General features: G+C 44.6%; 1 protein-coding gene and 1 long non-coding RNA gene across 8 annotated transcripts in view; one reads left to right on the forward strand and one right to left on the reverse strand.

The window, feature by feature from the left end:
* On the forward strand, positions 1 to 25,065 carry LOC137352086 (uncharacterized). Its single transcript, XR_010969635.1, has 4 exons — positions 1 to 131; positions 13,718 to 13,850; positions 21,313 to 21,459; positions 23,713 to 25,065. It is a non-coding gene; the product is annotated as an uncharacterized lncRNA (long non-coding RNA).
* LOC137352084 (MORN repeat-containing protein 1-like) overlaps positions 1 to 25,659 on the reverse strand; it is a 171,695-nt gene that overhangs the window by 52,659 nt on the left and 93,377 nt on the right. The window lies entirely within an intron of this gene.

The following is a 25,659-nucleotide window of genomic DNA, read 5'->3' on the forward strand; positions in this document are numbered from 1 at the left end:
CAAGGGAATTGACCTCTCCAGGAGCAAAATGTCAATTAATTATACTTTTACTACCCTCTCAATTATTACACGCTGATAAGCTGAATAGGATATCTGAAGACTGCACTAAATCATCAGGAACACCCCGGCTGGTGAGTACAGTGTGACAATTACCATAAAATTCACAGATGTGGTGGCTAATAATAGGGCATAAATAGTTATAGGCTGTTTATGGCCTAATCCATACACCTGTCATATTTCCCATCTCTTTAACTGGACAGTTTTTCACACTATAGAACTTTAAGATGAGAGGCAGAAAAACCACAATGATCAAGTGTTTGAAGGAAAGCAAGTACTTTACACAGTGCTGTTTAGGCTGCATTTACACTGTAATTGTTAGAATGAGGCAGTTCAATTTCCTACTGATGCTCAGACGTTGTAGATTTGTGGATGAGGATGGGGGTGGGGAAGAAAACAAAGTGCAAAATACTGCAGATGTTGAAAATCTGAAATTAGGTCAAGCTGCTGGAAACACTCAACAGGTCAGGCAGCCTCTGTGGAGAAAGGAAGATAGAGTTCATGTTTCAGGTCAAAAGCCTTTCGTCAGAACAGAGGAATAAATCAGCCGGGGCCTCTATTCCCAACTGGCAGTCAGTACATGGAGCCAGCATCGGGCTTGGCTGTGATGCTCTTCTGGTTGATTAGCCATCAAAACTCACTTTCTAGAGCTCATAAACAAAGAATGGATACTTGAGTGAGGTACTGGAGGGCTGTTAGGGGCCTGTCAAACCATATCCAGCAAAGCTGGCACTTTTAGAAGAGATGGGGAGAAAATTGACAAAAGAAAACTACTGAGGGCGATGTGGGTCTCAATGTCGCTTATCTGCTGATCGTACTGCTAACGTTCATAGCTGCCTGCAGGAACTCAGGCCTTAAATCAGGAAGCTGCTACTTCTCAGTACATTGTGGAGGTTTACTCAGAGCTGGTGCACTTGATCACAACCTTTGTCTCTTCCGACACAGTGTGCGCTTGGTCAACTTCCCTGAAGCAACAGCAGGCACAGGGCAGTCTAGATCGCTCAGGAGCTGATAACTGAGCGCTTGTTGTAATGAGCCAGGTAGGAAGTTTCACTCACCATGCACTATGAAACATCATTCACAAAGAGGATAATGATGCTTGTGGCCTTGGGGGAGACAGGGGTTGGGGTGGGGTGATCCTGCTTCATTATTTTGTAGATGCAGTGATTCTCCTTCACCCACCTTCTCCCCTTCTTGGCGCCCTTCTTGGGTGCTGATTTCTTCTCCTCAGGCATTGCCATGTTCATTTTTAAAAATCGTGTTCCTGGAATTCAAGCCTCAATCCCCTCCATTGAAGACTGCATGGATTGAGGGCCACAGCTGGGAGGATGACATGCACTAGTGAGATTGAGTCCCCCATGGATTATTTGATGAAACAGGGCTGAATAATAAAAGAGAAAGCAGATAAACTAGATAATGGAGGTCATTAAAACAAGGCCAGGATATGTGGAGTCCCAGAGGATTTAGAAGGTAGGGCACCATTAACCTCCCCATTGCATCTTACATAAGACATAGCTTTTGAACGCAGAGCTAGATTTAATGCTGTGTATGTACTGCCCCCTACACCAACACTGATCTACTAACTCACATCAGCCACTGGCTTGAATGACACATTTCTTATAGCTCCAACAATACAGACTGGGAAAACCCCAGGTCTGATCTCCAGTCTGTGCTATTTTAGTTGAATTTCAGTCAGGCCTGTGATAGGAGCACTACAATTGGCCTCAGCACCCCTGGAGTAGCCAGGATTCTTGCCACTGCTCTTGCTGAAAAGCACCAGTGTACAGATGTGTGAGGACAGCTTCAGCTTTGAGACCCCCCCCCACTTCCTATTATTGAATACCCCATCAACACTCAGTATCTATGCTCATGTGAAGAATGAACACTCAGCCAAGATACTCCAGTTTCAAGTGTGGAGTATAAACACCAGCATGGACCTGTTGGGCCAAATTGCTTGTTTCTGTGCTGCAAAATTCCATGTAATTCCATCCTGAGTTAGCAACTTAAGGAGGATCGGATAATTCTGATGCGTTGCTGAAGCTTTTGCTAACGCTGTTGGGGAGGGTTTAAACTAATGTGGCAGGGGGATGGGAACCAATTGAGGTCAGTTGACAGTAAGGAGGTAGTAACAAAAGCCTGTAAGGAACTAGATAATGAAGTCAGTGTGACTAAGGGGAAGAGCAGGCAGGGAGCAGATGATGAATATAAAGGGACTGGTGGTCTGAGGTGCATTTGTTTTAATGCAAGAAGTGTAGTAGGTAAGGCAGATGAACTTAGGGCTTGGATTAGTACCTGGGAGTATGATGTTATTGCTATTACTGAGACTTGGTTGAGGGAAGGGCATGATTGGCAACTAAATATCCCAGGATATCGATGCTTCAGGCGGGATAGAGAGGGAGGTAAAAGGGGTGGAGGAGTTGCATTACTGGTCAAAGAGGATATCACAGCTGTGCTGAAGGAGGGCACTATGGAGGACTCGAGCAGTGAGGCAATATGGACAGAACTCAGAAATCGGAAGGGTGCGGTAACAATGTTGGGGCTGTACTACAGGCCTCCCAACAGCGAGCGTGAGATAGAGGTACAAATATGTAAACAGATTATGGAAAGATGTAGGAGCAACAGGGTGGTGGTGATAGGAGATTTTAATTTTCCCAACATTGACTGGGATTCGCTTAGTGTTAGAGGTCCAGATGGAGCAGAATTTGTAAGGAGCATCCAGGAAGGTTTTCTAGAGCAGTATGTAAATAGTCCAACTCGGGAAGGGGCCATACTGGACCTGGTGTTGGGGAATGAGCCCGGCCAGGTTGTTGAAGTTTCAGTAGGGGACTACTTTGGGAATAGTGATCACAATTCCGTAAGCTTTAAAATACTCATGGACAAAGACGAGAGTGGTCCGAAAGGAAGAGTGCTAAATTGGGGAAAGGCCAACTATACCAAAATTCGGCAGGAGCTGGGAAATGTAGATTGGGAGCAGCTGTTTGAAGGTAAATCCACATGTGATATGTGGGAGGCTTTTAAAGAGAGGTTGATTAGCGTTCAGGAGAGACATGTTCCTGTGAAAATGAGGGATAGAAATGGCAAGATTAGGGAACCATGGATGACAGGTGAAATTGTGAGACTAGCTAAGAGGAAAAAGGAAGCATACATAAGGTGTAGGCGGCTGATGAAAGACGAAGCTTTGAAAGAATATCGGGAATGTAGGACCAATCTGAAACGAGGAATTAAGAGGGCTAAAAGGGGTCATGAAGTATCTTTAGCAAACAGGGTTAAGGAAAATCCCAAAGCCTTTTATTCATATATAAGGAGAAAGAGGGTAACTAGAGAAAGGATTGGCCCACTAAAGGACAAAGGAGGAATGTTATGCTTGGACTCAGAGAAAACGGGTGAGATTCTAAACGAGTACTTTGCATCGGTATTCACCGAGGAGAGGGACATGACGGATGTTGAGGTTAGGAACAGATGTTTGATTACTCTAGGTCAAGTCGGCATAAGGAGGGAGGAAGTGTTGGGTATTCTAAAGGGCATTAAGGTGGACAAGTCCCCAGGTCCGGATGGGATCTATCCCAGGTTACTGAGGGAAGCGAGAGAGGAAATAGCTGGGGCCTTAACAGATATCTTTGCAGCATCCTTAAACACGGGTGAGGTCCCGGAGGACTGGAGAATTGCTAATGTTGTCCCCTTGTTTAAGAAGGGTAGCAGGGATAATCCAGGTAATTATAGACCGGTGAGCCTGACGTCAGTGGTAGGGAAGCTGCTGGAGAAGATACTGAGGGATAGGATCTATTCCCATTTGGAAGAAAATGGGCTCATCAGTGATAGGCAACATGGTTTTGTGCAGGGAAGGTCATGTCTTACCAACTTAATAGAATTCTTTGAGGAAGTGACAAAGTTGATTGATGAGGGAAGGGCTGTCGATGTCATATACATGGACTTCAGTAAGGCGTTTGATAAGGTTCCCCATGGCAGGCTGATGGAGAAAGTGAAGGCGCTTGGGGTCCAAGGTGTACTAGCTAGATGGATAAAGAACTGGCTGGGCAACAGGAGACAGAGAGTAGCAGTAGAGGGGAGTTTCTCAAAATGGAGACGTGTGACCAGTGGTGTTCCACAGGGATCCGTGCTGGGACCACTGTTGTTTGTGATATACATTAATGATTTGGAGGAAAGTATAGGTGGACTGATTAGCAAGTTTGCAGACGACACTAAGATTGGTGGAGTAGCAGATAGTGAAGGGGACTGTCAGAGAATACAGCAGAATATAGATATATTAGAGAGTTGGGCAGAGAAATGGCAGATGGAGTTCAATCAGGGCAAATGCGAGGTGATGCATTTTGGAAGATCCAATTCAAGAGTGAACTATACAGTAAATGGAAAAGTCCTGGGGAAAATTGATGTCCAGAGAGATTTTGGGTGTTCAGGTCCACTGTTCCCTGAAGGTGGCAACGCAGGTAAATAGAGTGGTCAAGAAGGCATACGGCATGCTTTCCTTCATCGGACGGGGCATTGAGTACAAGAGTTGGCAGGTCATGTTACAGTTGTATAGGACTTTGGTTCGGCCACATTTGGAATACTGCGTACAGTTCTGGTCGCCACATTATCAAAAGGATGTGGATGCTTTGGAGAGGGTGCAGAGGAGGTTCACCAGGATGTTGCCTGGTATGGAGGGCGCTAGCTATGAAGAGAGGTTGAGTAGATTAGGATTATTTTCATTAGAAAGACGGAGGTTGAGGGGGGACCTGATAGAGGTGTACAAAATCATGAGAGGTATAGACAGGGTGGACAGCAAGAGGCTTTTTCCCAGAGTAGGGGTTTCAATTACTAGAGGACACGAGTTCAAAGTGAAAGGGGAAATGTTTAGGGGGGATATGCGTGGAAAGTTCTTTACGCAGAGGGTGGTGGGCACCTGGAACGCGTTGCCAGCGGAGGTGGTAGACGCGGGCACGATGGAGTCTTTTAAGATGTATCTAGACAGATACATGAATGGGCAGGAAGAAAAGAGATACAGAACCTAAGAAAATAGGCGACATGTTTAGAGAGAGGATCTGGATCGGCGCAGGCTTGGAGGGCCGAAGGGCCTGTTCCTGTGCTGTAATTATCTTTGTTCTTTGTTCTTTGGCATAAATACGTGTTAATAGCAGGGATGCACAATACAAGATTGGAACACACTATTCAGTAACCAATCTGTTCAAAGAAAACTACTATGAAGCCACAGCGCTGATCAGGTCAGTGAATTTGCTGTTGAAAGGTCCATTGCAAAACCCTGTGTTGGAGTTGATGGTGGAGGGGGCCCCAAGGAAACATGCACCCTACAAGATAAGAAGGAACTTGTATTTATAAAGCACCCGGTCATATCTTCAGGACAACCTGATGCAATTTGCATACACTGAATTATTTTTTGAAGTACAGTCACTTATTATGTTGACAAACACACTCTGCAATTTACATAGAGCAAGATCCCACAAACAGCAAAGAGATGAATGATCAGCTTTTGGTTCATTTCAGAGTTCTAGCATCTGCAGTATTTTGCTCTTGGTATTTTAGCTTTTGGTGGTGTTGGCTGAGAGGAAATGTTGGCCAGACACGAGTAAAGCTCCCTGCTCTTCACAATTAGTATCGCATGATCTTTTTCACCACTCGAGTCGGCAGATTACACTGTCCATATTGCAAAGTACTAGTTAGATTGCTACCGGTTTTGTGGTAACATGATCAGAAGCAACATTACGTAAATTGCACAGGACAGTTCACTTCATTCACAATATAGTACCTACATATATATTATGTACACGCATATATATGTGTGGTTCAGGCTGCACCTCCAACAATGCAGTACTCTCGCAGTGGTGTGTAAATGCTTCAGCCCAGATATGTGCTGAAGTCCTGGTGTGGGCCTTGAACTCACAAGCTTCTAACTCAGGGGCAAGACAGCCAACAACTGAATCAAACTGACATTCTGTGTATTTGCATTGTCAGTCAAATGCAGGGGCTGACAGTTTACAAAGACAGCACCAAGGTCTATATTGGACTAAATAAATTGAATTAGTTCCCACTGAGGTATTATATTAGTCAGAATTTTTCCTTCCTCCCATGAAGGTGTCAACTCAGGCTGGGATACAGTTCTATCACTCTTCAGTAACCTAAGCAGCAGTGTGAAGGAAGAATATTCCCATGTTAAATATTTATTATCTCAATGAGGACATGCTGTAATTCCACGAGGGAATCCTTCTGCTGCTAAGCCAACACCATAATGAAATTAGTTACTGTACGGCCCAATTATAATCTCATCTGAAATCCTTTCCACGCTGATAGGCTACAGTGTCACAAAGGTGATTGCAGTAAATCCACCGTCCTGTTGCATGCACGTGGCAGAACATTCATCCAGCATCTGTTAAGTTCCTAAAGGACCCAAAGGGACAGAAGCTTTCTCTGTCTTCCTCTGTTCTACATCAAACCTACTGGAGTGTAATATTTCCGATGCCAAGAACCTCAACACTCTTCCATTTAGAACACATCCTCTGTCCAAGGCTCAGTATGCTCCCACATTACAAATAAGCAGTCTGCCTCCAAGTTATTGATGATGATGACTGTATATATCTCTTTCAATGGCTCTGGTATGGATTAAAATTATATTTAACTTTTAGTTTCATCCTCTAGTACCAGAGTGGGAAACCACTGGTGCCAATGCTCACAGGTGGACTTAAGCTGTCACTCACCTGGTTCTTCTCAGTGATGGGAGTTGAACTTAAGGCACCTGTACACTATGGGCATCATTTTGCCATCATCCGCTCACAGCCTGGAGCTTCGCTGACAGTGAATACAGGAGTAGAGATAAGGAAACAACACTGTAGCTCTGACTTTCCAAACTGCAGTCACCACCAAGAAGACTCTGTGCCAGATTACCGCCATATACAAAGGCAGTTCTTTTGGATGGGATGTTAAACTGAGACCCCTGTATTCCCTCTTAAGTGAACATAAAAGGATGTAAAATCGTAAAATATTTTGAAGAAGGGCAAGGTAATTATCCCCAGTATATCCCTGGCAAATAGTTATCCCGCAAACAACATTACTAAAACAGATTATCTGGTCACTATCACATTGCTGTTTGTGGGAGCTTGCTGTGTGCAATTTGGCTGCTGCTTTTCCTACATTACAACAGCGACTACTCGCAGTGAAATTGTCGTGAAAGGAATTTTAAAAATATTTTTAAATTACAGTGAAAAATGATGCAATGCAGCAATTTCACAGCCTCTTGCCTGAATGAGATGGGAGTCAATCAAACTAGAGAGAGTGGGAGAATAGAAAACACTCTGTGCCTGCAGATAATAAACTGCTGAAGGCATTGACTTGGATGTTGGACTATTATTGTCCCTGTGGATTCAGCCTGCCAGAAACTGCTACAGTCACCAAGATTTAAGAAGTTTGTGAATGCACTGCTTTACTGGCCCGTACTGGAGATGCATCAATGCCTTTGCAAGGATACACTAACATAATTCTTTGGTTTTGTTTTCTATGGAGCAGCAGCTGAATTGAAAAGATTACATATGTTCATTGGCTTTTTTTTTAGAACTGACTCAGCAACTTTCATCAATAACAACCAACTTGCAGCTCTATAGTGCTAGTCACATGCAGGAAGATGTCTCAAAGTGTTTCACGTTAAGGGGTTGGGGAAAACAGAAGTGGGAGGTTAATGACAAAACTGAGCAGGGTTTAAGGTAGGGGCTTGAAGATACAATTCCATAAAAAGGCTTTTAGGAGGTCTTTTGATTGCAGGGAGGGAAGTATAAGGTGGCGGGAATTAGGCAAGGAGATCTGTAGGAAAGGAGAATGTTTGCTGAATGAATGGCTATCAATGATGGAGTGGAGGGGTTGGTGGGCAAGGAGGTTGGTATTAGAAAAGAGGTGGGTGTATGTGCCAATATAGGGCTGCAAGAACCCAAATCTCCCTATTCAACATCTTGTTGTATTCATTGAGTGTCATCAGTGGTAGGTATATAATACTCTTGCTGCCACAAGTGGCACATTGTTAATATAAAGCAGCCCAGCTTTCTGCCTCTAATTGCATCCTAGCCTGCATCTTACTAGACAGAGCAGCCATTGGAGCTGTGGAAACATGGGACACTTCAATGCAGTACTGAGGAAGTGCTGCATTGTTGAAGGTGTCATCTTTGGGGTGAGATGTTAAAGCAAGGCCCCTTCTGCCTGGTGAACATAAAAGCTCCCATAACAATATTCGAACAAGAGCAGGGGAGTCCTCCCCGGTGTCCCAGCCAAGATTTATTCCTCCATCAACATCACTAAAACAGATTATCTGGTCATTATCACATTACTATTTGTGGGATCTTGCTGTGTGCAAATTGGCTGCTGCATTTCCTACATTACAACAGTGACTACACTTCAAAACTACTTCATTGGCTGTAAAGTATAATGGGATGTCCTGAGGTTGTGAAAGGTGCTATATAAATGCAATCTTTGTTGTGTGTCTTGATGACCAAAACTCGACAGTTCTCAAGGTGCTGACTGACCAAAGTACGCATGATTTCCATTTTTCCTTTCTATATGCAATACTTCAAAACACTCCCACAGGGGATGCTGAGACCAAGTGGGCCCACATCAGAGACGCCATCTATGAGTCAGCTTTGACCACCTACGGCAAAAGTGCGAAGAGAAATGCAGACTGGTTTCAATCTCATAATGAAGAGCTGGAACCTGTCATAGCCGCTAAGCGCATTGCACTGTTGAACTACAAGAAAGCCCCCAGCGATTTAACATCCGCAGCACTTAAAGCAGCCAGAAGCACTGCACAAAGAACAGCCAGGCGCTGCGCAAACGACTACTGGCAACACCTATGCAGTCATATTCAGCTGGCCTCAGACACCGGAAACATCAGAGGAATGTATGATGGCATGAAGAGAGCTCTTGGGCCAACCATCAAGAAGATCGCCCCCCTCAAATCTAAATCAGGGGACATAATCACTGACCAACACAAACAAATGGACCGCTGGTTTGAGCACTACCTAGAACTGTACTCCAGGGAGAATGCTGTCACTGAGACTGCCCTCAATGCAACCCAGCCTCTACCAGTCATGGATGAGCTGGACATACAGCCAACCAAATCGGAACTCAGTGATGCCATTGATTCTCTAGCCAGCAGAAAAGCCCCTGGGAAGGACAGCATTACCCCTGAAATAATCAAGAGTGCCAAGCCTGCTATACTCTCAGCGCTACATGAACTGCTATGCCTGTGCTGGGACGAGGGAGCAGTACCCCAGGACATGCGCGATGCCAATATCATCACCCTCTATAAAAACAAAGGTGACCGCGGTGACTGCAACAACTACCATGGAATCTCCCTGCTCAGCATAGTGGGGAAAGTCTTTGCTCGAGTCGCTCTGAACAGACTCCAGAAGCTGGCCCAGCGCGTCTACCCTGAGGCACAGTGTGGCTTTCGTGCAGAGAGATCGACCGGTGACATGCTGTTCTCCCTTCGTCAGATACAGGAGAAATGCCGTGAACAACAGATGCCCCTCTACATTGCTTTCATTGATCTCACCAAAGCCTTTGACCTCGTCAGCAGACGTGGTCTCTTCAGACTACTAGAAAAGATTGGATGCCCACCAAAGCTACTAAGTATCATCACCTCATTCCATGACAATATGAAAGGCACAATTCAACATGGTGGCTCCTCATCAGAGCCCTTTCCTATCCTGAGTGGCGTGAAACAGGGCTGTGTTCTCGCACCCACACTTTTTGGGATTTTCTTCTCCCTGCTGCTTTCACATGCGTTCAAGTCCTCTGAAGAAGGAATTTTCATCCACACAAGATCAGGGGGCAGGTTGTTCAACCTTGCCCGTCTAAGAGCGAAGTCCAAAGTACGGAAAGTCCTCATCAGGGAACTCCTCTTTGCTGACGATGCTGCTTTAACATCTCATACTGAAGAGTGCCTGCAGAGTCTCACCGACAGGTTTGCGGCTGCCTGCAATGAATTTGGCCTAACCATCAGTCTCAAGAAAACGAACATCATGGGGCAGGACGTCAGAAATGCTCCATCCATCAATATTGGCGACCACGCTCTGGAAGTGGTTCAAGAGTTCACCTACCTAGGCTCAACTATCACCAGTAACCTGTCTCTAGATGCAGAAATCAACAAGCGCATGGGAAAAGCTTCCACTGCTATGTCCAGACTGGCCAAGAGAGTGTGGGAAAATGGCGCACTGACACGGAACACAAAAGTCCGAGTGTATCAGGCCTGTGTCCTCAGTACCTTGCTCTATGGCAGCGAGGCCTGGACAACGTATGCCAGCCAACAGCGACGTCTCAATTCATTCCATCTTCGCTGCCTCCGGAGAATACTTGGCATCAGGTGGCAGGACCGTATCTCCAACACAGAAGTCCTCGAGGCGGCCAACATCCCCAGCTTGTACACACTACTGAGTCAGCGGTGCTTGAGATGGCTTGGCCATGTGAGCCGCATGGAAGATGGCAGGATCCACAAAGACACATTGTACAGCGAGCTTGCCACTGGTATCAGACCCACCGGCCGTCCATGTCTCCGCTTTAAAGACGTCTGCAAATGCGACATGAAATCCTGTGACATTGATCACAAGTCGTGGGAGTCAGTTGCCAGCGTTCGCCAGAGCTGGCGGGCAGCCATAAAGACGGGGCTAAAATATGATGAGTCGAAGAGACTAAGTAGTTGGCAGGAAAAAAGACAGAGGCGCAAGGGGAGAGCCAACTGTGCAACAGACCCGACAAACAAATTTCTCTGCAGCACCTGTGGAAGAGCCTGTCACTCCAGAATTGGCCTTTATAGCCACTCCAGGCGCTGCTTCACAAACCACTGACCACCTCCAGGCGCGTATCCATTGTCTCTCGAGATAAGGAGACCAAAGAATGGAGAAAGAATGGAAAGAATGCAATACTTCAGACTTGCCTGCATTGGCGCAGTGGTTCGCACCGCAGCCTCACAGCTCCAGCAACCCGGGTTCAATTCTGGGTACTGCCTGTGTGGAGTTTGCAAGTTCTCCCTGTGTCTGCGTGGGTTTTCTCCGGGTGCTCCAGTTTCCTCCCGCAGCCAAAAATACTTGCAGGTTGGTAGGTAAATTGGCCATTATAAATTGCCCCTAGTATAGGTATGTGGTAGGGAAATATAGGGACAGGTGGGGATGTGGTAGGAATATGGAATTAGTGTAGGATTAGTATAAATGGGTGGTTGATGGTCGGCACAGACGCGGTGGGCCGAAGGGCCTGTTTCAGTGCTGTATCTCTAAACTAAACTAAACTACATTCCATCCCCCATTGTTTGACCCACTTGCATATTTTTATTTTGGCTCACTGTTTAGTTTTTGGGCTGCTTTTCACTGCCCTACTTTGGCACCATCTGCAATTTTACCTGATTTGCATTGTGTTTCAGAATCTAAATAATTTATGTAAATTAGGAACAGTATTGCTCCCAATACTGAGCCCTGGAGTGTCCCACTCAGTACTTCTCCCCAACCTGGCATTACCTACCCCCCACTGTCCATCACACCAGTAGCTGCTGTTTTATACCCTTCAATCAATTTCTGCCAAAGTAGGGCAGTGAAAAGCAGCCCAAAAACTAAACCCAAGTTTAGCCTGAAACCTCACACCTTTGAGCATTATTAGTAATCATTTATGTGGAACTTAATCAAATGTTTTTTTTAAAGTTTAAATACACAATCTTCTGGCTGCATAGAAGTCTAACTCATTAGCTGACAAACTGATGTCAATAGTCACTTTACAAGGTTATAGGATTTACAGCCAACCTGGGTGGTCACTTCCTCTAACAAACTTAAGTAGAGTTTTTTTTAACATCCTGAGATTTGTGGATGCTCCACCTTCTTCTCCACACTGTGATAACGTACTAGCCAGAGATGCAGTACTGTGTGAGTGCAATTCACAGCCAAAGCCAGCTCACAGGTCCTGCCGGCAGAAATTTTACACTGTATGGTTGCCGACTCTGCTTGAACATATTCCTGGAGCTTTCATCAGATAACCTCCTATCTCCATTCGCCGCGTCCCCACACCCCTGCGATCCGTTGCCTAACATGTCCATCCTCACTATACCTTGTCATCCCTCGCCAATTGGAAAGTGATCTCTTTGTTACCCAACTGATTGAAAGTCAATAATTATCCAAACAGTTCTTCGCCTCTTCACCTCCAATATTTTTAAAATTAGGAAACGAACGTATTCAAAGACGACAAAGAAAAAAATACAATTTTTTAATGCTTCTCTGATTTTCCCCCCGGGTTTTTGTTCACAGCAGCGTCCTGGAGATGAATCGTTAATTCTTGGAGACTCCAAGATAATCCTTAAATGTAACTCTAGCTACTGGTCTTGGACCCGTAATCCTTTCCTTTTGGGCCTCCTTATCTCGAGAGACAATGGATACGCGCCTGGAGGTGGTCAGTGGTTTGTGAAGCAGTGCCTGGAGTGGCTATAAAGGCCAATTCTGGAGTGACAGGCTCTTCCACAGGTGCTAAAGAGAAATTTGTTTGTCGGGGCTGTTGCACAGTTGGCTCTCCCCTTGCGCCTCTGTCTTTTTTCCTGCCAACTACTAAGTCTCTTCGACTCACCACAATTTAGCCCTGTCTTTATGGCTGCCCGCCAGCTCTGGCGAATGCTGGCAACTGACTCCCACGACTTGTGATCAATGTCACACGATTTCATGTCGCGTTTGCAGACGTCTTTATAGCGGAGACATGGACGGCCGGTAGGTCTGATACCAGTGGCGAGCTCGCTGTACAATGTGTCTTTGGGGATCCTGCCATCTTCCATGCGGCTCACATGGCCAAGCCATCTCAAGCGCCGCTGGCTCAGTAGTGTGTATAAGCTGGGGGTGTTGGCCGCTTCAAGGCCTTCTGTGTTGGAGCTATAGTCCTGCCACCTGATGCCAAGTATTCTCCGGAGGCAACGAAGATGGAATGAATTGAGACGTCGCTGTTGGTTGGCATACGTTGTCCCGGCCTCGCTGCCATAGAGCAAGGTACTGAGGACACAGGCCTGATACACTCAGACTTTTGTGTTCCGTGTCAGTGCGCCATTTTCCCACACTCTCTTGGCCAGTCTGGACATAGCAGTGGAAGCCTTACCCATGCGCTTGTTGATTTCTGCATCTAGAGACAGGTTACTGGTGATAGTTGAGCCTAGGTAGGTGAACTCTTGAACCACTTCCAGAGCCGTAATACAGTGTAGCAATGTCTCTTAATTGGCTTTGATATAGCACAGCCAGGGGCAAAGTAAATTTGCTGAACTTGCTGAGACTGGCTGCTGGGAAGACCTGAATTTACTGGATTTTCCTGCCTGCTGGCTTTAGTGAATCCACAAGTCTAGGCTGGGGTTGCTGCTGGTTGTGCAAGGCTTGCCTGTCGGGAACAAATGGCACTAACCTCAACATAAAAGCAGCTTTCGAGTCTGGTGCCCAGCATTGATACAGCGAGGCCAGTCTTGGCATCCTGACTCTAAAGATTCACATGTTTCTTTATGTCACTTTCTACCACTAAATACAGTGCACGCTAATGCACTTAAGAACAAGTCTGATTACACGTTTGCTACATGTTTGGATTTTCCCCTTTATTATAAATTGATACAGGATACTCGATAAGAGGAAGGTGCTCTTTTATAAATTTGTTTCTTTTCCACCTACAGTGCAAGCTGGCATTCAGTGATGTGAGGTGACCTTGCACTCCTTTGTCCTGTAATCATCCTCATTAATTATCCATTAACGATCCATTGTCACACAACAAAAGCCTCTGAATGTCTTAATTGCCTACTAGAAAAGGTGAGAATGAGAAGATGTGCTAATGTATTTCAGTATTACTTGTGTGTGGTTTCAGAATTTTCCCTTATACTTCCATTTATATTAAGAATTTCCCACAACGACACTGCTGAAGTTGGCACATATTGGCTTTGCCTGGCTATCTGAGTTATAATATGGTAGCAAAGAATGGCTGCCTAAAGGTGAAGGATATAACTGGAGCCTATTTTCCGCACACTTGCAACATGTGTCGGGTTTGGGTCGGGTCGCACTTCCGGTCCGGCATTCGGGCTCGGGTCGGGTCGGGTCAGGCTGGATCGGACACGCTCTATCACCACCTCAGATAAGTGACTCCAATGTTAGTTTACATTTTGGACTTTTAAAGGTGGTTTTATTAGTTATTTTATGCTTGTGCAGGTAAGGAACAAAGTGAAAAACGGAAGGTAGGTTAACTGATGGTCGGGTCAAGTCAGGTCAGGCGCGGAAAAAAATGGAAGGACTCAGGCTGGGTCGGGGGCAGGGTAGGATGGGGTTCTGTCGAGCTCGGGTTGGGTCTCATTTGCAGAACCGAGCAGGCCTTTATTTCTGGGTCAGATGTGGCCAACTGGTTGTTTGGCATTTGGTGCTTTGGATGGGAGATGCAAAGCCAATCAGCACAGCGATTACAGATGGGGTTGATCAGGGGATAAAAACAGAAAATGTTGGAAATACTCAGCAGGTCGGGCAGCATCTGTGGAGAGAGAAGCAGAGTTAACGTTTCAGGTCAGTGACCCTTCATCAGAACTGGCAAATGTTAGAAATGTAATAGGTTTAAAGCAAATAAAGCAGGGGTGGGGCAAGAGATAACAAAAGGCAAGATGTTGATAGGACAGAGGGTCACAGAGAATAACTGACCAGAAGGTCATGGAGCAAAGGCAAACGGTATGTTAATGGTGCGCTAAAAGACAAGTACTGTGTTTCAGTTGTGGCAGAGCAGAGCGATCAGAGTGCGAATGGACATACCACCACCAGGATTGGGCAAACAGGGAGCACATTGTGGCTATCATCAGCAACGTCAGAAAGATAGCGGATAGCGGATTTCCTCACTTCTTTCAGTAAGGAGCAGCAGCCAGTGAATAATAAATAATCAGCAGTAACAACACAGTCACCAAAGCTTCCTCTTTGAACCCACTCATTCTGGCGGTTGCCAGTAATGCTGGGGTTTAGGGCCTTCTAGTTACATCAAGTGAGTAAAACAATAATAATAAAGATATTTATTTAATTGTATAACTAACTTTTACACAGGAAAATACTTGTGCTGTGTTTCGGGGGTCTGTGGAATTTTTACATTGCAGGAAGGGGGGGCCTCAGAAGCAAAAACATTAAGGAGGCCTGATATAGGAAACATGATAGTTAACCTGTACACAGTAAACTCTGAGATGAATCACTACTGTAGTTAATCCGTTTTTGGTGATGCTGGTTGAAAAGGAATGTTTAATAGCGAACTAGAGAGAACTCCCTGCTCTTTGAATAGTGTCATGAGATCTTTAATATCCATCTGAACCAGTGAAATAGAGAGACTGTGCCACAGAGTAACTTCTCAACTGAAGGACAACACCTCCGACAATGCAGCACTGCCTTGGAATTTCGCAATACGATCTCTCTTGTAATAGAAACACACTCGCTGCTTTCTCGCAATCCATGTTCTGACTGCTTTCTTTCATTTTCTGAAGCAGGTCTGTAGTATAAGACAGCTAAAGGAGTACAAACTGTGCTTGTACTAATTACTGGGACTGTTCTAATATTTTATACAAGGTAGCAGGCAGGGTAATTCTGCCCGTGATTTTCACTGCCAGTAACGGAGTGGGTGGCGATGTGAACCACATGAGTAGGCAGTGCATCATGTGCGAGAGTTGGACCAAAAAGGCAATTTGGTTCAGGGATTGCATATATAAATGTCATATAACAAAAAGGGAGATTAATCACTTTTAGGTGCAGTAATCATTCTTTAGAGGAAGGTTACACTCCATATAACGTGGGTAAGCTAAAATATGCAACTGGAAAAATCGAAAGGACTGAACTGTGTGATCTTCGTTTATGCCACCAGCAAGAATTGTCCCCGTGCTGGATATTTTCTTATTTTCAACCAAACATAGCGGGTAGCAAAAAGTTCTGCTAAAAACAAATTTCAATACTTTTTTGTTTAGCAGCAGATACATCTGGAACATTCTGGATTCCCTCTGTTACTATAATTGTGGTGTCAGCCGTGGCTTACTGGTTTAGCAGTCTTGCATCTGAGTTAGAAGGTTGTGGGATCATGAGTATAAAATTTGAGCAGTTACTCCAGTGCAGTGCTAAGGAAGCAGAACCGCGCCCAACAACAAAAATAACTTATATTTATATAGTGCCTTCAACTTACTAAAACATCTCAAGGCGCTTCACAGAAGCATTATAAAATGAAGTATGACACTGAGCCACAAAAGGACATATTAGGTCAGATGACCAAAAACTTGGTCAAAGAGGTGGGTTTTAAGGAGTATCTTAAAGGAAGAAAGTGAGGTGGGGAGGTGTAGGGAGGGATTTTGGAGCTTGGGGCCTGGGCAACTGAAGGCACAGCCACCAATGATGGAGTGATTAAAATCAGGGATGCTCGAGAGGGCAGAATTAGAGGAGCACAGATATCTTGGAGGGTTGTGGGGCTAGAGGAGATTACAGAGATAGGGAGTAGCAAGGCCATGGAGGGATTTGAAAACAAGGATGAGAATTTTAAAATGAAGACGTTGCTTGACTGGGAGCCATTGTAGGTTAGTGAGCACAGGGATGATAGGGGAATGGGACTTTGTGTGAGCTAAGACATGGGCAGCAGAGTTTTAGATGACCTTAAGTTTACGGAGAGCAGAATGTGGGAGACCAGCCAGGAATACGTTGCAATAGTCAAGTCTAGAGGTAACAAAGGCATGAATGAGGGTTTCAGCAGCAGATAAGTTGAGAGGGGTGAAGTCAGGTAATGCTTTGGAGGTGAAAATAGGCGGTCTTAGTGATGGCGCGAATATGTGGTCGGAAGCTCATTATGGGGTCAAATGTGACGCCAAGGTCGTGAACAGACTGGCTTAATGTCAGACTGTTGCCAGGGAGAGGAATGGAGCTGGTAGCTAGGGAATAGATTTGAAGCAGGGACCGAAAACAATGGCTTCAGTCTTCCCAATGTTTAATTAGAGGAGATTTCTGCTCATCCAGTACTGGATTTCGGATAATTTAGCAACAGTGGAGGAGTCAAGAGAAGTGGTGGTGAGGTAGAGCTGGGTGTTGTCAGCATACATGTTAATGCTAATGCTGTGCTTTTGGATGATGTCGCCGAGGGGCAGCATGTAGATGAGATATTGGAGGGGGTTAAGGATAGATCCTTGATGGACATCAGAAGTAATGGTGTAGGAGCAGGAAGAGAAGCTATTGCAGGTGATTCTCTGTCTAAGATTAGATAGATAAGAATGGAACCAGGTGAGAGCAGTCCTACCCAGCTGGACAACAGTGGGGAGGCACTGGAGGAGGATGGTGTGGTCAACCATGTCAAAGACTGCACACAGGTTGAGAAGGACAAGGATGGAAAGTTTACCTTTGTCACAGTCACATAGGTTGTCATTTGTGACTTTGATAAGAGCTGTTTTGCTACTGTGGCAGGGATGGAAACCTGATTGGAGGGATTCAAACATGGAGTTCCGGGAAAGATGGGAATGGATTTAGAAGGCAACAATATATTCAAGGACTTTGGAGAGGAAAGGGAGGTTGGCGATAGGATGATAGTTTGTAAGGGCAGTGGGGGAAAGGGTTGTTTTTTTTTTAGGAGAAAGGATGGATGGGGGAAAAGCAGAAAAACACCAAACTGCATTTTAGAAAGGATCTTAATTAAAAGTAACAACTAAAGAGAAACTTACACTCATGTCAGATTGCATAAATGGTGGTAGAAATATGAATTACTGAGCTTTTCACATTAAAACCCAAAAATAACAATTACAAGCTTTCTTCAGCTATGGTACACAATAGGATGCCTGCCACATTCCTAAAAGCAACACATTCCTCAAGTCCATTCCCTTTTTCTGGCACATTGTTGACTATATCGGTGCCGTTTCCTGCTCTCGTCGAGGACTGAAAGATTTCATTTCCAACCTTCCCTCACTTTCACAAGGTCCCTTTCCAACTCTTCCCTTCCCCTCCTCAACTTCTCTAGCTTCATTTCTAAGGATAGGCTATGGACCAATATCCAATGTAAATCCACTGACTCCCACAGATAACTTGACTACACTTCTTCCCACCCCACTTCCGGTAACGACTCTATTCCATTCTCCCTGTTTCTCCAACTCATTTGTTCTGTCAATGCCACTTTTCATAACAATGCTTTTGATATGTCTTCCTGTTTTCTCAACCAAGGATTCCCCTCCACTGTGTTTGACCTGGCCCTTGACTGTGTCCGTCCCATTTCCCACACTTCTGCTCTCACCTGCTCACTTTCTCATCTCCCTCCACAGATGCTACCGGATCTACTGTGTATTTCCAGCATATTCTGTTTTTATCACATTCCTTCCACAATTCAGATGTTACAGTTTAGCATCACCTCTACCTTATCATGAGCAATGCCACATGCAGTCATAACAGCATAGAGGAAGCCATTCGGCCCATCGAGTCCAGGCATTAATAAATCTAAAACGAAATGCTTGTCTCATTAATAATCATGAAACTACCAGATTGTTGTAAAAGCCCATTTGGTTCACTAATCTCCTTCAGGGGAGGAAATCTGCCGTCCTTACCTGGTCTGGCCTACATGTGACTCCAGACACACAGCAATGTGGTTGGCTCTTAACTGCCTTCTGAAATGGCCTAGCAAGCCACTCAGTTGTATCAAACTGCCACAGAAAAGTCAAGGAAGAATAAAACTGGGTGGACCACCTGGCAACGACCTCGGCACCGGAAATGACAAAAGCACGCTCTGCCTGGTCGATCTCGCAAAGTCCTCCTTACTAACATCTGGGGACTTCAGCAAAAATTGGGAAAGCTGTCCCACAGAATAGTCAAGCAACAGCCTGACATAGTCATACTCACTGAATTATGCCCTACAACCAATGTCCCAGACTCCTCCATCACCATTCCTGGGTATGTGCTGTCCAGCGGGAGGACAGACCCACCAGAGGTGGTGGCACAGTAGGATACAGTTGGGAAGGAGTGGCCCTGGGAGTCCTCAGCATTAACTCTGGACCTCATGAAGTCTCATGGTATCAGGTCAAACACGAGCAAGGAAACCTCTGCTGATTTCCACTTACCGCCCTCCCTCAGCTGATGAATCAGTGCTCCTCCATGTTGAACACCACCGGAAGAAGCACTGAGGGTAGCAGGGGAACAGAATGTACTCTGGGTCAAGGACCTCAATGTCCATCACCAAGAGTGGCTCGGTAGCACCACTACTGATAGAGCTGCCCAAGCCCTGAAGGATGTATCTGCCAGACTGGGTCTGTGGCAGGTGGTGAGGGTGAGAGAATGAACAAGAGGAAAAAACCTACTTGACTTCCTCCTCACCAAAATACCTGTCGTAGATGCATCTATCCATGACAGTATTGGTAGGAGTGACCACCACACAGACCTTGTGGAGATCAAGTCGCATCTTAACACTGAGGGCACCCTCTATCGTGTTGTGTGGCATGACCACCATGCTAAATGGGACAGACTCAGAAGAGATCTTGCAGCTCAAAACTGGGCATCCATGAGGTACTATGGGTCATCAGCAGCAACAGAATTGTATTCAACCACAATCTGTAACCTCATGGCCTGGCATATCCCTCACCCTACTATTACCATTAAGCCAGGGGACTAACCCTGGTTCAATAAGGGATGTAGAAGAGCACGTCAGGGGCAGCACCAGGTTTAACTAAAAATGAGACACCAACGTGGTGAAGCTACAGCACAGGACTGCGTGCATGCTAAACAGCGGAAGCAGCATGCTATAGACAGAGCTAAGCGATCCCACAACCAACAGATCAGATCAGAGCTCTGCAGTCCTGCCACAGCAAGTCATCAATGGTGGTGGACAATTAAACAACTAACTGGAGGAGGAGGCTCCAAAAACATCCCCATCCTCAATGATGGGGGAATCCAGCACATCAGTGCAAAAGACAAGGCTGAAGCATTTGCAACCATCGTCAGCCAGAAGTGCTGAGTGGATGATCCATCTCAGCCTCCTCCTGAGGTCCCCATCATCATGGATGCCAGTCTTCAGCCAATTTAATTCACTCCACGTGATATCAAGAAACAGCCGGCACTGGATACAGCAAAGGCTATGGGCCCTGACAACATCTGAGCTCTGGTACCGAAGACCTGTGCTCCGGAATTAGCCACGCCATTAGCAAAGCTATTCCAGTACAGCTACAATACTGGCATCTACCCAACAATGTGGAAAGTTTCCCAGGTATGTCCTGTCCACAAAAAGCAGGACTGATCCAATCCGGCCAATTACTGCCTGATCAGTTTACTTCCAATCATCAGCAATGTGGTAGAAGGTGTCGCTGACAGTGCTATTAAGTGGCACTTACACAGCAACATCCTCCTCAGCAATGGTCAGTTTGGGTTCCCCCAGAGGCACTTAGCTCCAGGCCTCATTACAGCCTTGGTCCAAATATGGACAAGAGAGCTGAATTCCAGAGGTGAGGTGAGAGTGATTGCCATTGATACCTAGGCAGCATTTGACCGAGTGTGGCATCAAGAAGCCTAGCAAAATTGAAGTCAATGGGAATCAGGGGAAAACTCTCCAATAGTTGGAGACTTGTTCCCCTGGGAGTGAATCACAGTTTACCTACTCTTAGGAGATACTTGCCAGGTCTCGGAAAATGTGAGTGTGATTCTACATATTTTGTAAAATGTTTTTTTAATCCTCTGCTGGATTGAAATGAGTTTAGTAATCCTTCTGGCTTTTTGTCTTCATAAAACCTTGATCCTGGTAATGTGCTGAGGTTGGCAGCTCTGTATATGGTCAGAGATCTGACAGCCAGCAATTCCGGCATACTTGATCTGCTTAGGAAGCAGGACCAGTGAGCCCCAGACTGCAGTAATAAAATTAAATCACTCTTAAAATAGAAATGATTGGAATTAAATAATTACAGGAATCCAAACAGGATATGTTGTCGCTGAATTGGTTATGGGCTACAGCCTATAAAACACCCTCAGGGAAAGGAATGTTGCAAATGAATAAGGTCAAGTGACGAGGCAGAGATTTTTAAATAATTACATTTATGAGGCCAATAAATTACGATACATTTTCCCATTTTCAAATGACTGCATTAGTCCTTTTATTCTTCAGTGGCTTTTTTTTCCCTCTCAAGGACTATTACCTCCCTCAATAAACAGGATGAGGTGATGACCTGTTCAAAGTCAATTGATGTTCTATGTGTATTAACCACGAGTTACACTTGGCTGATTCACTTGTGCTAATTTTCTTCTCGCTTTCTCCCCAATTTACAAACTCCAGGACTGTGAGGTATCCCAATGTTCAAGTCAGAAACTGATGCACTGGAGTGTCACTTTGTTACTGAGGGCATTCATTAAAAAAGTGACGGACAGATTCACTTATTGTAGTCAGCTGGGTTCATTATTGCACTAAGTTCTGATAATTCAGGTAAGAAACAAAAGGTATTTTTTTCTGAGTGCAATGTAACTAAATGTTGAAAATTCCATAGCCTAGACCACATATAACCGAACTAATTACAAACTGGCTGAGTAGCAAAGAGGATTGATTATTTGAAATTCCGAGGTTGAAGGAATTGGGAGATTCAACAAAATAATCTGCTTCTTGTCCTGCAAATCTGTCTTCACTTGTTGTCCTGTTGAATTAAACTCCAACTCAACAGCTAACAATTGAATGTGCGCATAGATTTCTTGTCCATCAACTCACTGTTTCATACTTAATTGCAGGGAAATTTATTTGAGGCAAATATCTTGCTGCTGATAATCTTTTCTCCTCCCAAAAGTAAGTTGTTTGGAATATAGAGAGAAACTCCATTATTAACACAGCAGTCAGAATGTCTGCATCGCCCTAAAAAATAACTCGGCAATCACACTTTTAAAAAAAGAGATGGAAAGACAAGTGTTTAATTCTGGGTTCTGATTTACAGTCTGATGAGAATCTAAACTTTGACTGTCCAGATTCACCACCAAACAATTAAACCCTGATTGACCTGACGCTCTGTGTTTCCTTAATAATTAAGACTTTGGGATCTTAGAGAGCCATCTTATGCGTAGGAAAATACATTGTGCATTACATGTTATAACATTTGTGTCCTTATTAATCTGCATATCACATGATTTAGTATGTTCAATGCTACGGTATGTCCAATGGTCATGCCCAGATGACACACACGTTTACCAAATACAGGAATAGGAATTTGCAATCTTAGTCAATCCACCACAAATAGAAGAATCACTGTTACGTAAGTTAGCTACAGGCGTGACAAGACTAAATGGCAGAATTTTTGTGAATTTTGTGCTCATCAATGTGAGGGATGTTAGTGCTCTGTGTGTCAGCATCAAACACTCTATCAGGTATAACAGCAGAGTAAATGCAATTTAATTCTGCCCCCAACTTCAAAGCCATCCCCAACTTCACCAGCGTGACCAATTTTTTATCCAATGCCACTCATCCTCTAGCCTTTGTCTTCATTGCCAAATTTGTTCAATTAATGCTGAATTAGAGGTAATTTTGTGTTGAGAGCATTCCGACTAAGGGCTTGATATATATATATATATATATATATATATATATATATATCTCATATATGGCACCAAACTGGCATTTATTAATTAGAATTCTATTTTAAAAAAGGTCCACAACAGTAAAATAAGACCTCCGAACATATCTATTTCTAAACCCTCCTTTAAATCTATGTCCAGCTCACATCCTCTGCTCTACTGTGTGCCCTTGCTCCCATTCTACCTTCGATGGCAGAGCTTGCAGTCATCGCAATCCACCATTGCCTTTCAGTTGTGTAGTGGTCATCTTACTAGAACAGTAATCCAGAGATTGTAAATTCAAATCCCACCAGGACAGTTTGAGAATTTAAATTCAATTTAAAAAAGAAAAAAGCTGGTATCAGTGAAAGTGAACATGAAGCTTTGGATTATTGTAAAACTCCAGTTGGTTCAATAGGGAAGGGAATCTGCTCTTCTTACCCTTTCTGGGTCTAAGTGACTCCATCCCCATCAATGTAGATCCCTGAAGTGAGCAAGCCACTCAATTGTATCAAATTGCTATCTTCTCAGCGGCAACTAGAGATAAACGATAAATACTGACCTTGCTAGTAACATCCACAGCCTGAGAATGAATTTTTAAAAAATCTCCTGCACCTTGACATATCTCTCTCCACTTTCAAAAATCTCCACATACCTACTCTTTCAACCCAACTCCTTCCCCGTATTTGGTTGCTCTGTGGAAAATAACTTATGGCATTTTGCTATTTTACATAAGTGCAAGTTTCTATTGTTGAACAATGGCCCTCCAAGATCTTGCACAATTGGAATCGGGAATAAAACTCTCCACTGGTTCGAGCCATCCCTAGCACAAAAGAAGATAGTTGTGGTTGTTGGAAGTCAATTAGCTCAGCCCCAGGGCATTGCTGCAGGAGTTCCTCAGGGTAGTGTCCTAGGCCCAACCATCTTCAGGTGCTTCATCAATGACCTTCTTTCCAACATAAGGTCAAAAGTGGGGTTCTCGCTGATGATTGCAGTGTTCAGTACCATTTGCAACTCCTCAGATACTGGACAACATCCAGGCTTGGGCTGATAAATGGCAAGTGACATTCGCACCACACAAGTGCCAGGCAATGATAGTCACCAACAAGAGAGAATCTAACCATCTCCCCTTGACATTCAACAGCATTACCATCGTTGAATCCCCAACTATCAACATCCCACGGATTACCATTGACCAGAAATTGAACTGGACCAGCCATATAAATACTGTGGCTACAAAAGCAGGTCAGAGGATGGAAATTCTGCAGCGAGTAACTCATATCCTGACTCCCCAAAGCCTGTCCACCTTCTACAGGCATAAATGAGAATGGATGGAATAGTGTCCACTTGCCTGGATGACTGCAGCTCCAATACTCAAGAAGCGCGACACCATCCAGGACAAAGCAGCTCACTTGATCAGCAACCCATCCACCACCTTAAACATTCACTTCCTTCACCGCCAGCGCATGGGAGAAGCTGTGCGTACCTTGTACAAAATGCACTGCAGCAACTTGCCAAGGCTCCTTCAACAGCACCTTCCAAAACTGCGACCTCTGCCACCTAGAAGAACAAGGGCAGCAGACGCATGGGAACACGACCACCTGCAAGTTCCCCTCAAAGTCACACACCATCCTGACTTGGAAATATATTGCCGTTCCTTCACTGTTGCTGGGTCAAAATCCTGGAACTCTCTCCCTGACAGCACTTTGGGTGCACCTGCACCACATGGACTTCAGCAATTCAAGAAGGCGACTCACCACCACCTTCTCAAGGTCAATTAGGATGGACTATAAATCCTGGCCTTGCCAGTGACATCCACATCTCAGGAACTAAAAAGAAAACATTGACTTACACTTTTATATCATGCAGCAAATGACCTCAATATGCTGCATATTACGCACACACAGATTTATCTATTATATATGTGCATAAATATATGTGTGTGTATATAATGTACTTTTTGTTTCCAAAAATTGCACTTTTTGCCTCCTGCTTTGGAACTATGTAGATACGGCAAGCATTTCTTACCTTTAATTCTGCACTCCTGGTGGAAGCAGCAGGAAATGATTAGTCAGTCATTTTGCTGCAAGCTCCTTTTCTCCTGTGGCCCTACTGTGCCAGGTCAGAGAAGGCAGACGAGAACATTGCGTGAGACTGTCTGGAAAACTGCCACATGGCGTTATGGAAAATGACAGGCTAACAGATGGCAGTCTCTCTCTCTGAGGAATTTATTACACCGCTCCGGAGGGTGACTGACTCTGTGACGGAGTTGTGTGTTTCATAATTCATCTTTTCTGCTTTTTAAAGGCACATGTCCCATTTACCTCGGTAAATCCTGGACTGTCTCGCATACAGAATAATAGAATTCTACAGAACTGCATCAAAAAATCTGGTTGCTTATTTGACTGTTTCTGCATAGGAGATGCTGCTGGAACATAATCCCCTACTGTTCCTGCAGTCGAGTGTTCTGCCTGATAGTATCTGAAAATAACTATTCATCCAATATTAAAGGCTGTTATCACCATACCAGTTGTTCCTCCCAATTTTCTCCCCTCCATTCCTGAAGTTTTGGCTCCTTGCTGCTGCCCCATACTCCTCTGGTGATGCACCCAATACCCCATCTTGTAAATGCAGCTATGGCTCAGTGGGTAGCACTCTTGCCTCTGAGTCAGAGGTCATGGATTTAAGTCCTACTCCAGAGACTTAAGCACAAAATCTAGCCTGACGCTCCAGTGCTGGTGGGCATAAAAGATCCCACAGCACTATTTCCGAGAAGAGCAGCAGAGTTTACCCTGGTATTTTGGCCAATATTTATCCCTCTGGCTTCATAAAACCAATTATCTGGTCATTATCACATTGCTGTTTGTGAGACCTTGCTGTGTGCAAATTTGTTGCCACGATTCCTACATTACAACAGTAAGTACCTTACAAAAATTACTACACTAGCTGTGAAATGGTTTGGGATGTTGTGAAAGGTGCTTCGTAAATGCAAGTTCTTTTTTTACAGTGAGTGTCAGCAGGCTATTGGACCTTGCAGGGCATCACAGTGAAGCCTGATTAATAGTCATGCATGTGCAGCTCCCATCAGGAG

The sequence above is a fragment of the Heterodontus francisci genome, chromosome 37, assembly GCF_036365525.1.
Source record: "Heterodontus francisci isolate sHetFra1 chromosome 37, sHetFra1.hap1, whole genome shotgun sequence".
NCBI lineage: Eukaryota > Metazoa > Chordata > Chondrichthyes > Heterodontiformes > Heterodontidae > Heterodontus > Heterodontus francisci.